Source organism: Meleagris gallopavo, chromosome 3, assembly GCF_905368555.1.
Source record: "Meleagris gallopavo chromosome 3, MGAL_WU_HG_1.1, whole genome shotgun sequence".
Classification (NCBI taxonomy): domain Eukaryota; kingdom Metazoa; phylum Chordata; class Aves; order Galliformes; family Phasianidae; genus Meleagris; species Meleagris gallopavo.
Window position 1 is genome coordinate 68,595,224 of NC_139406.1, and position 10,133 is coordinate 68,605,356.

The 10,133-nt window shown below is 33.4% G+C and overlaps 1 long non-coding RNA gene across 1 annotated transcript; it reads right to left on the reverse strand.

Moving 5' to 3' along the window:
- Positions 1 to 593: 593 nt before the first annotated feature.
- On the reverse strand, positions 594 to 8,463 carry LOC146544762 (uncharacterized). The gene is made up of 2 exons (XR_014882610.1): positions 5,815 to 8,463; positions 594 to 5,696 (listed from the first exon to the last, which is right to left on the reverse strand). It is a non-coding gene; the product is annotated as an uncharacterized LOC146544762 (long non-coding RNA).
- Positions 8,464 to 10,133: the final 1,670 nt, after the last annotated feature.

Consider the following 10,133-nt stretch of genomic DNA (forward strand, 5'->3'; position numbering starts at 1 on the left):
CTCTTTCCATTTATTAACAATTAATTACTCCAGACACTGCTTTCTTTTCTGTGTGTTTCAAAAGTTTCAAAAGTATGAAAGAGAATCTGATATATTTTTATGTTGTTTTGGTTATTTTCAGCAACATAACTTGTATCCAACAACTCATGGATGCTGATTCCAAAACCAGCGTTTCTAAACATTTTTAGCAGAACTTTGGGTCTGCAAGTATATGTGCACACTCCAGTGAGTCCTTTGTGGCCATTGGTGCCTCCTTAAACTTTCAGTCTCATCAGTAGCTCAAATGTAATAATAGAGGCATATGCTGAAGGAAGCCAGATAGAAGGCTTCCTGCCTCTTAAAGGAACTATGATTGGGGCACTAAAGGTCAGGGTATTAAGGAAGGTGAAGCGATGGGAAATTGAGCCTTTTCATTTTCCATCCAGCTGAAGTTGAGAAAATTTCCAGTGGATTGTGTTTGTTTTGGAATTCTTGTTTAAAAAGAAACTTGAGCTTAAAAGAAGTTTGAGGATTCAGAGTTCTCAGAAACTTCTGCTCTGTTATTCAGTCAGTTTGTGTGATTTCTGGTTTGCAGTGTAAAATAGTATTAACAGTTTGCAGCGTTTTGCTTTTTATTTCCCTCCAGGAAAACAAGTGACAAGTTTATACACATAGTTTGCCTCCTATTCATATCCATGGAAACTACAGCAGATACAAAGAGCACAATAACACCGTTAGAGCAAAGTCTCAGCTACAAAACACTATTTTTCAACATAGCCATCACCATTAGCTATGCTTTTTCACTAGTGATGAACAAGAGTCTGCATACCACACTTGTAAATATTTACACCAGTGAAGGTAATCCATTGTTTCACAGCTGCTAAGATGGTGTTGTCACTAGGAAAATGTTGCAAATGCAGTTCATCTTTCTTAGGTGCAAAGAGATGGAATTCAGAAGGCACCAAATCTGGACTATACAATCAGTGTGGTAGAACAGTCCAGACAAGATTGACAATGTGATCCACAGACTTCAATCTGGTATGGTGGCTTGGTGTTTTTGTGTTGTGGGAGAAAGGTTGTCTTCTCTCTGGCCTGACTCTGGAAATTTGAGCCTTCTGCTTAGACAGTGTCATGATGTAGTGGTCATAGCTGATGGTTTGTCCAAGCTCCAAGAAATCCAGAATGTATGAGTAGCAGCTGCTTAGGAAGGGGTTAAAGATATAGAGAACTACTAAGTGGACAGGAGCCATCCATCTTGTATGATTTTGCAAAATGCCAAAGAACAGGTGCATGAATAGAAACATGATGAATGAAGCTGATCTTTCCTCTCTGCAGCAGTGTCCATTTTTGAGTGGTGTGATCAAAGATATGAAGATGAACTACAACATACATAGAAAAAAAGTTACAGAATTGATTACTGAGGTAGAAAATAACTTGTAAGTACAACACAGGTATTTTGGTGTTTTCTAGGTAAGAATTACAGAGGAATATAAACAGATTCTGCAAAAAAGAAAGAATTTGACTATTTTGGTTCATTTATGTGGCCGTTAACAATCCAGTTGGAAGTATAGAAAATGCTTAACTCTTTTCACTCACATTTTTCAGTTATGCTTGAATTTATCTAGCTTGGATCTCCAGTGGACTGACAGAAGCAATACTGGGTGAAGTAGATTATCTGAGTAGAACATCTGAAATAGTGGGCAAATTGCATGCCATCTAAACACCTGTGTCAACCATAGTTGCGGAGAGGATCTGTGCTTTTCAGGAAGTGCTGAAAGTAGAATAATGGTCCCCGGTGTACAGTCCATCCAAGATGGAAGCTCATCTTGATCATTATTTAGGGATAATACGCTTAAAATCATCAAGGCCAACATCCAACCTAATACTTTCACTGTCACTAAATAATTTCTTAAAGCACTTCTGAGGATAGCGACTCTACCACTTCCCTTGCAGACAGCTCCAGTTCCTGGAGATCCTTTTTTTTTTTTGTGAAGAAATTCTTCCTGATTTCCAATCTAAACCTTCTGTGGAGCAACTCAGTGCCAATTCCTCGTGTCACTTTGCTCCTAAAGCTGAATAGCAGAAGTAGTGTGGTAGTGTAGCATCTGCATGGGGGAGATTTGCTTGAATCTTTAGTCATTGAACTATTTGTTTTACAATAATGACTTCTACTTTTCATAGCAAATTCCAACAGTTTAGTTTGTTGTGATCTTAGTGTATACATACTGTTGTCTTGATTTTAAGACCTAAGAAGAATTGCACTAGAGTTGTTTCTCAGATTTGTGTTGGCAACATTCTTAAATATATTTCATTGGATATTTAATCTTCTGCAGATCCTATGATGTTAAAAGATATTTTTTGCTGCCTGATTTTTGTTTCTTTTTCCTTATTGATCTAAGCAACCTTCTCCAATGTGCCAAAAACTGAAATTTCACTACATACAAAGAAACTATTTTAGTTTTCTACTTCATTTCTGTGAAGGATATATTCTTATTACTCAGATGATGCAGTTTTCCTGCCCTTGCTTTAACATACAATCATACAGTTTTTAAATTTGTCTTTCTCACTTCTCTGATTTTGCGTCAGTTATAAAAACAGTTTAATGGTGCAGAAACAAAATAGTTAACTCAAACACTCCACAAGTGAACTTCCTTTGCTAGACTTCCCAGACCTGTCAGATTAAGAAGTCTGCTGCAGCAGCAGACTGTAGTTGTTTTGGTTTGACTTGTTTCCTTTCATTGTCTCTGGGCTCCTTGTAGGGTTTCAAAGCCACATTTACACTATTTCTTTCCATTTAGGTTGTGCTCTTTGATAATCATTCTTAAACTTGTGGAAATAAAACTTAATCATTCTGTGATGTTTTTCTACTTATGTGGTCAATAAGAACACTAACTAGTTTCCTGTAGCTTTTAGAGATTAGCTAGTATCACAGAGCTTACCACTGCATACAAATTGCCCAAATTAACTTGACTCAGTAGCCTCTATATCTGCTTCTCCACACTGTGTTTTTCACAAAAGGTGCTGCAGTGAGAATTGCGATGCTTTGGCCAGACATTTTAAGCACAAGATCTTTTCTAATTCTCCCTAAAGATGCTGGGTTATCACTCCAGTGTGGAGCTGAGCTGCCCAGCTCATTATGAACTCTGAAGAAAAAAAAAAAAAAAGCATCAAATTATGAAATCTTGTTCTAGCTAAACATCACTTTTTTTCTTTTTTCTTTTTTCTTTTTTTTTTTCATTTCTAATAGTCACACTGCACTACATGTGAAATATGTGGTTTAATTTTCAATACGGCTTCCCATAGAAACAATGCTTATATAAATGAAACCTGTGCCTTATAGTTCCTCATGATGACTTTTAAATGTTGACTTGTTGGCTGTCAGAGAAATGATGACCACAATGTTGTACAATGAACATAACAGTCCAAGGCTGAGATTTTAAGCAAATAATAGATTATCTTGGGATGTCTGCAGTAAAAGAAAACTTTTGAAAACTTTGATGTTTGGAGAATATTAGATATCTTTCTTCTGGCAGACAGTGTCCAATAAATTTCATTTTAAATCAGTAGTATTAATTTAAATTAGCCAGCTTTTGGAGAAATAGGTTTCTGTTGAAACACATACAAATCATTTTTGGAGCTTTCTCCTAAACCTTTTCTATATAGCAAATCTTCAATTTTTCCAGCATAAGAGCCAGGAATTCTAGTTCTCTCAAACTTTCCCGTCAGTACTACTGAGTTCCTGACAGCATGAAGATATGAATGATTGTAAAAAGTATACACTGGTTTTTGACTGATTTTAGGGTCCTACTCCATCCTGAAGATGTCTTTTTTTATTTCTTTCTTTGTGTGTGGATGTTTTAGGAAATGTAAATTTGAGCCATAAAATTTAAGTTTTACTCATTTTTTTGCTGTATGATGATAAGATATTTCTGGGAATCATTCAAAGCAGCCTTTAATAATCTTTATTAGATCTTTCCAAGTAAATTTAGAGTCATCTTATACCTGATCAGAATCCATAATCTAATACTGTATTTATTCTGAGCTGAATTTTTAATCCATCTGCTCTTTCTGTGCTAGATTTTTTTTTTTTGCTGAATGTTCTAGAAAGTCTCAAAATTAAGACATTCTTGGTAAAGTGTCTTATTTTTACTACTTATTTTACTTAATTTTTTTTTTTTAAGTTTTAATTTTTTCTGGATTAATATAATGTAAATAACTGTGCAGAAATCTCATGCATATTTCAAATTTCAAAGAAGTTTTTGAATAAGCATTGTAATCAGAAAAACAAAAGGAGAAAAAATACCAACACTGTGCCATATTAAGATAGTGCTCAGTAGAAGTACTCTTGCTTTTTCCATTAAAAGAATAAACATACTACCTATTTTTTTATTAAGATAATTAGCTAAATAATATTAGAAGAACAGCTTACAAAAAAGAACAATTTTGATGGAGTAACTCAGGCTTGAGTAAGCAATAGCACTGGCTGCAGCAGAGGACATGTTGGTATTGCACCTGATATTTGTACATAATTAGTTTGGAACCTTAATAATATCACTGCACTAAATGAAATTCATAAACTGCGGAGCATTTTTTAGGTCTACAGTCGTTTGGGGATTTAATCTTTAAAGGACATAGAACAAAGTATCAGTGAAACAGTGATGAAGAAAATGAGACTTTTAAAATGTTTGCCAAGTTCACTCTGTAAGCAGTCTGATGTTAAATCAGACAGCTCCTAAATCTGACAGCTCTTAACTAATATGACTAGTTTTGAGAATTAGAAAAGACAAAAAGTTGAAATTAAAAAAAAATCCTTAAAATTTGTTCACTTGTTAAAATGAAAACTATTCTTTCTACGTACAGATTATGCCTGGAAGGCATACCACTATCTGTATTTTGAAGGTTTGTTTTTTTTGCCTCAGTATGGGAAGTTTTTGTTCTTAGTCACATTTCCCAACCCTATACTACCTCTATGGTTTAGGGAATGTCTATTGGGTATATTGGTACACTAAGGATTTTTTCTTTAATATTGCCCATGTTCTATTTTTCATACATTTATTTAGGAATGTATGATATTTTGGCATTTTTATTATAAACTTATGTGATGAATGATTTTTGTTTGACCTATATTTTCAAATATCCTACTAAAACAGCACAAAATACATTTTGTAAAAAAAATGCTTTCCATTTTTCTTTTTAAAATAATATATACTATGAAATTACGTAGCATAAACTATTGAAAATTCATTCAGAAGTCATTTTCAGCTTAGTTATAGAATCATAGAATGGTTTGTGTTAGAAGGGAACTTTAAGATTAACTAGTTCTAAACCCCTCTACAGGCAGGAACACCTCCCTGTAGACCAGTCCCATCTAACCTGGCCCTGAATGCTTTCAGTGACAATTTCGTGGCCACTACAACCAAGGCTGCCCTTGAGCTTCACATTAGCTTCGTCAGCCCCTGCTAGCTGGTGACGACCTGGTCCAGCATAGCACTTTTTCTCGTAGGTTCCTATACCACTTGGAAGAGAAAGTTATCTTCAGTACATTCCAGGAACTTCTTCAATTTCTTGCGCGCTGCTGTGTTGTCCATCCAGCAGATATCAAGGTGGCTGCAGTTCCTCACTAGGATCATGTTTTGTGAATGTGAAGTTTCTCCTATCTGTTCATAGAGATCCTCACTCACTTGTCTTCCTGATCAGGTGGCCTGTAGCAGATTCAACTACAATGAAATTAGTTTCATGACATAAGCAGCCAAAACCCTGTTGACAATACCACTCACTTAGCCATTTATTGATTCTCTTAATTCTGTTAGTTGTTTCCCTCCCCATTCCCCTAACCTGGAGGATTGATGGGAATACTTTCTGTACTCCTGAGTTCTTCACTAATGCTCCCAACTCCTTGTAGTACCTCTTTATATTCTGCAGGTTGCTGACAGCTATGTCAGTGGTGCCTACATGAAACAGCAGCAGGGTTTACATCCCACAGAATGCTACAAGGTCTGGCAGCCTCTCTGTCATGTCCTTGATGCAGACGTGTTCTAGAACAGAACTAGTGCTGTTCTAGCAGACAAAGCTGACAGTTATCTTCCAGGAAATTAATGCAGTATCCCTTACCCCTTATTTAGGGTCCCTAGTTAAGCAGAATTCTCAAGTGTCTGCCCACTTTTAATAATGTTGACAATTCAGATGTTCTCACACATTTGGTTATGCATCATGCAAAATTAGGGGTCAGCTGAGGTTCTGCTATAGCATTTTCTGTAGTCTGTTAAAGGTAAATGATGGAGGTGAAGTAGAATAAAAAAATTTCTTGAGAAACAAAGTGCATGTAGCCACTGGTTACCCTTATAATATTGGCCAACTCATGCATTAAGAAGGGGATTCATGTTTATATTTCTAGTGTGGGTGATTTGGTAAAAACACATTTTTTAAATAAGCTGGCAACAGTAATTTTGTAAAATTGCTGTAATAAAGTAACCAAACATTTTTTGTTCATTTAGTTCATTGAAATTAATTTTAATTGATTGTCAAAATACTGAATGACACTTTGTCACATTCACAGACTCTACCGCTAAGGTCTCTTGTAATGATCTATACAAATACGTTAATAAAAAAGTAAATTTTGTTAGTAAAATTTCAATTACAGAATCACACTAACATTTTAGCCACCACTTCTTACAATCACGAATAAAAAACAGTTTTAATCATCCTGTGAGTTGGAATCCATAACTACTTTGTTAGTTAATGAACATGTTTTGTTAGTGTTGTTGGATGTCTGATACTTCTTAAAATAAAAAAAAATAACAAATAAAAAATAAAACAAATCTGTTTGATTTTATCCTTTTTCAGCTGTTTGGTTTTCTATTCCAAACTAGCTAGGTCTATTCTTAAACTCAATTTAAACTACAAACAGACAATATGTTTTGTTGATGCTTGCGGTTACTCTCAAAATAATCTCTTGCAAAAGCATAACCATAATGAAATCCTAGGCAACTGTGCATTAATGGCTTCCCGGTAAAAAAAAAATTATGGGAGAATCATAAGCATAAAAAGTTATTTCCTGCAAAATATTTATCTAGAGTTTAGGAGAGACAATTTTTCTAGTCTTGATTTCCTTTTTCAGTTTTATAATTTTTTAATAACCTAACCTTGTTCCTAAGCATTTTAAAACATGGATTAGAGTATAGTTTCTGTTTTCTGTATTCCGTCTTTTCTTATTAAACTAACACAGAAAAGTAAGCTAGGGAAAGTTCTCAAAAGGTTATATCATTCATCATGGACAGCAGAATTAAGTAGATTTAGATCGTACCACAGGATGTATTACCTTTCCTAAAACCCTTACATAATAACTTTAAAATACTTATTGGAGCATTTTAGAGAAGGAAAAAGTATTAATGTCCCCTAACATAAATTTTCTTTACTACAAATTATGGTGACTCCTCATTCTATCTCTAGACACTTCAAAAACAATTGATTATTGTTCTCTTAATGACAACCACTTAATTATCAGAAAGTTGTTATCAATGTCCTTCCTCTACATTCTCTTTTCTAGACTAAACAAAGTCCATCAGCTTCCTTAGAGGTTATCTTTTATAAAACAGTAACAATTTTTTAACCCCCCCACCACAGAATCTTTCCATTTTGCTTATTTCTGTTTTGAAATCCCAAAGCTGATTTATAACCTTTAGTTGCTCACTACAGTACTCTGAAATATCATTTCTTCATGTTATTTTTGGCCATTTTATTTCTCCTTATTTAATTTAGATAAACGGACTTGTTCATTTTCATGTTGTGAATTTCACATTATAAAAGATTAGAATTAGCATGTTTCCTGATATTAAAAATGCTATTCAAAGAGTTCTCATTTCATTTTTGTTTGATATTTTCATGGTTTTTCTTTGATTTGCATCAATAATTGCAAGATTCTTAATTTTTAGAAAAAAGCTCCACATAGCCCATGAGAATTTTTCAGAAAACGGAGAAAAGAGAGAGTTGCAGTTGTCTTGCATGAGTGAAGTTGAATGTGATGATAGTCAAAAAAGGTGACCCTAAATGGGGCCTTTGAAAAATAAAGAGAGCAAAAATCTTCTATGTCATTTTATTTTTGCTCTTCTAGTTTTTAACTCATTTAACTCATCCCATTCTCCGTAATAAGAAACTACTTGGGAAATGAAAATTGTAATTCTCAATTCATATCTGACTTGCATATTTTTGGAGACATTCATTTTTATTTGTTTTTTTCCAAGTATGAGTTCAAAATAATATTTTCTTGAAGATATATTTTCAGCTTTGGTCTGTATTTAGTGACAAGTCAGCATAAAGCTGTATAGTTTCTTGTTTTGTCACTTGATACATCTTTTCCTGCTATATTAAAATTTTACTATTATAATACTTCTTCAGAGTGCAGCTTTTTTTTTTTTCCACTTTTTTTTTTTTTTTTCATTCTGAAATACATCTGAATATTCAAGGTACAAAATTTAGACATCAAAATAGTGTTATACAAATTCTGATGTCTAACAACTTAATATAAAATCTAACCTTATTTCATCAGCCTATATGTGGAGTAAAAAAATGTTTTTCTACTGAGCAGTTCTCTAAGACAATGAAGTAGTATAACATTTCTATAGACATATCATACCACTGTTTTATCCAGAAGAGCTTTACGATATATTATTTTCCTAATATTGACTCTTCTGTATCTTTCTTTGCTGTATTAACATATAGTATTTTTACATAAGGATCTAATGAATACATGTTCCATTCTTTATTGATAATTTTTCCATTGCATTCTTAATGAAATAGTACACTTCAGAATGTTAAATGTTTAATATTCATATCTGCAGGACATATTTATATTAGTGAAAAGAATGGAGTGGTTGATTGACTGAGGTAGATAATCACATTTCCAACTTCCCAAAATATATCAGATAATCAAACCTTAAAACAGCCTCCTTTTCAAAATGAAATGAATCCTAAATGTCACTTTTTTTATATCCCTGGCTTTCACGTCATATCATCTTAGAACTAAATCTACCATTCTATGTTGCACATTCAGTACATACATGCTTGAATTTCTGATTGCAATGGAAGAAACATCATGAGCCATATTCTGAAGACAAAAGTTCCAAGACAAAAGTCCAGTAACTGCCACTATGCTGGTCAAATAAAAGTATCCCAACTTTAGCCCACTGCTTTAAGGAGAAGAAGAAGTCGAAATGGAGATAAACCTTAATGAAAATACCTTTAAATTCTTACCTTGTCTTTCTGATATAGGAAAATACTCAAATTTACAACTTTACTATTAATTACTCCATGTAAAACCATTTTACCTCAAAGAATCTGTACTACTATAAGAAAGTGCTGAGAGAAGCTGATGATAAATAGCTTCTGAATGTTACCTGAGCAATTTTATGCAATATTTCAGCAAGACTGTTTCCCCAAACTTGTTTGCAACATTAGACAAATGTTTTATAAAGACAATATAAGTGATGTCAACTTTTTTTTTTTCTGTTCTTAAGGAAATTAGATATGTTTAATATGGTTGGTCTTGACAAATCTGTGTTTGATATTATTTTTCTCTTAAAAAAAAAAAATTAATGTGTTGGGAGAATATGAGGGACACATAAGGAAAAAAGGGTATTTTGGAAGTATTATCAGGGTCTGTGTTACCATTCATTAGAAAAGCTCTTGTTTACATAGAGATGTAGATATATAGCTGAATGTTTTACTGAAACTCAGTTCAAAGAAATACATTTTGGACAAGTTCAGGTGTCCATACTGATTTCTTGCAGTAGTTTTCATGTCTGACCTAATTAACTTCTTTCACAAATCAGCCAATAGTGCTTTTCTGTACTGTTCAAAGAAGAGATATTGACTGAGTCTTTTTTCTCTTGCTGTTTACATTATTCAGTGGTACTACATTTGCAATTTTAAGAACAAAGAGGGCATCTATTAATTTCATCAATGTAAATTTCTTGTTTTCAGGAATGAAAATGTAAATTTCAGTTCATAAACCCATGTTATATAAAACTATGGTATTTGCTTAAGCTAGACAATTGTCTATTTCATTATTTGTGAATTAATCAATTAATGAATTAATTGCAAATTACTGTATATTGCATTATGCACACAAGGTGAAATTTACACAGGATTCCAGAACA